A 2,371-nucleotide genomic window follows, 5' to 3' on the forward strand; every position below is an offset into this window, starting at 1 on the left:
TGAGCAGCACCTAGACTCACACTGAAAGCATCTGGCCTCAGTTTCTGGTGTGGCCTTTTGAGGCGACTATAAGCACAGCAACTGTGGATTGCTTGCTGAATCTTAACAGGTGGCTCCAGAGGGGTAGAGGCTTGGACTAAATTTGACCTGCAGCTGAACCCCTCTCAGGACTGTGCCACTGGACACCTACTTCACAAATCTACACTAATAAGACTGGGAGACTTAAGAGCTTTGCTTAGTACATAGAAACAGACATGGAAAGGCAGCTGAAATGGGAAGACAAAGAAGCAGAAGCCATATGAGAGAACAGTACAAAGCTCCAGATATAATAGAGTCAAGTAATCTAACAGATACAGAGTTCAAAACACTGGTTATAAAGATGCTCAATGAACTTTTGGGAAGTGTAGAGAACTTCAGCAAAGAGATAAAAAACGTAAAAATGGAAATGGAAATTATAAAAGGGAACCAGTCTGAAATGAAGAACACATTATCTGAGATGAGAAGTATATTAAATGGAATAAACAAAGTGAATAAAGAAGAGGATCAAATGCCTTATCTAGAGGACTGGAAAGCCAAGGACACACAATCAGAATGGGAAGAGATAAGATGCCAAGACTTTAAATATAATTTAAGGGGCATATGGGACACTATCAAGGATCCAAATATCTGTCTGATCGGTGTAACTAAAGAAAATCAAGGTGTTGAATAGCTGTTTGAAGAAATAATGATGGAAAACTTCCCTAACCTGGTGAAGGAAATGGACATAAAACCCCAGGAAGCTCAGAGAATTTTGTCACTCATAACAGTCTATGGCACTATAATGGCATAATATTCAAAGCCATTTAGAAATAGGCAGTGAAGGAAAATACATTATAAAGTCTAAGCAACATTTAAACTGGGAAAACAGTGATCTTAAATAAGTTTAAATATTTTTTTTGTTTTTCTCTTTATTCCCAGAACCAAAAACAATAATAACAACAAAGTCCCTCCTACCTAAAATGAAACTTAATAAGAAACTGGAATTTGATTTTTATTAAAAATCATCTCAAAGGTACATTTTTAGTTTTTTAAAATATCCAATTAGGCTTTTAAAAATATCAAATTAGCAAATAGGTTAGAAGCACAGATTCTGAAGCCAGATTTCCTTGGTTAGCATCCCAGCTCCACCACTTACTAGTTATGTGTCCCTAGGCAAGTTACTTAATGTCTGTGTGCCTCCTTTTCCTCATCTGTAAAGTGGGAATTACTAATAGTATCTATCTATTATGATGATTTGAAAAGCAAATATAAAGTGCTTTGAATAGTGCTTGCCCACATAAAGGTTATTTAAGTGTCACTTAAGTAAGTAAATAAATAATGCTTTAGATATCATTTACTATTATCACCAATCTTTGATAAAGGCAAAATTTTCAAATCTGATGTCCAAATAAAATAGAAATCTAAGTTTTAAGGCTTGTTATCCAAATTTAGCATAAATCTCCCTCCATTCTAACCTTCAACCTATTCCCTTCCTCATGCTATTCTTTCTCCACCAAGCCATCCACATGTGAACATGTGTGCCTTGCATTATGTTGACTGTTCTTAACTCTTCCCTCTCAGCAAAACAAGAAAAGCAAGATTGAGAGATGAAACTCTAGGTAATAGAGTTAACAGCACTGTTCATGATTACCTAGAGCAAAGGCAAGGTGAGCAGACAGTATTTCCTTCAGTGAAAACCCAGAGCACACCTCATTCCTGTGGTGAGGGTTTTAGCACGAATTGTACCCATTTCGTGATGCATAATGACCTGCTACCAAACTTTCCATTGACTAGTTGGTTAAGCTACTTAACTTCATTGTTTGCCTCTGATCCCTCATCTGTAAACTGGGGGTTAATAGACTATGCTGTGAGTTAATACATATAAATGAGTTAATACATATAAAGTGCCTACATATGCATGGTTAAAGCAAGAAGTATCATGAATATGGGCTATTATTATTTTGTAGGAATAAGTCGTTTCCGTTTGAGCATTGCATTTCCTTTAGGGTTTATTGCAAATAACTATATGACTAAGTAAAAAGGGGATGGGGTGGGGGCGGGAGTTTGAAGCCGAGGGACTTCGAGAGAAGCTGATAACCGCGTAGAAGGGCAAAATCTGTCCTAAATTTCCCGGAATAAACTTTTTAGCATGGTAATCGGATCAGAATCCCACTGGACAGCAATTTCCATACAAAGCCGCTAGCATCTGAAGCGAGGTCCTCAGAATCCAGCGGCAGGAGACATTTCGACACTGGCAAGCTAGAAGAGGGGCCTCAGCACAGGTGCTACTAAATGCCCCAAGAGTTGGTTCGGCGGCCTCCAAGCTCAGAGAGACGCCTTCACCCTGTGAGGT

The sequence above is a fragment of the Pteropus vampyrus genome, unplaced genomic scaffold, assembly GCF_000151845.1.
Source record: "Pteropus vampyrus isolate Shadow unplaced genomic scaffold, Pvam_2.0 Scaffold79, whole genome shotgun sequence".
NCBI classification, from domain to species: domain Eukaryota; kingdom Metazoa; phylum Chordata; class Mammalia; order Chiroptera; family Pteropodidae; genus Pteropus; species Pteropus vampyrus.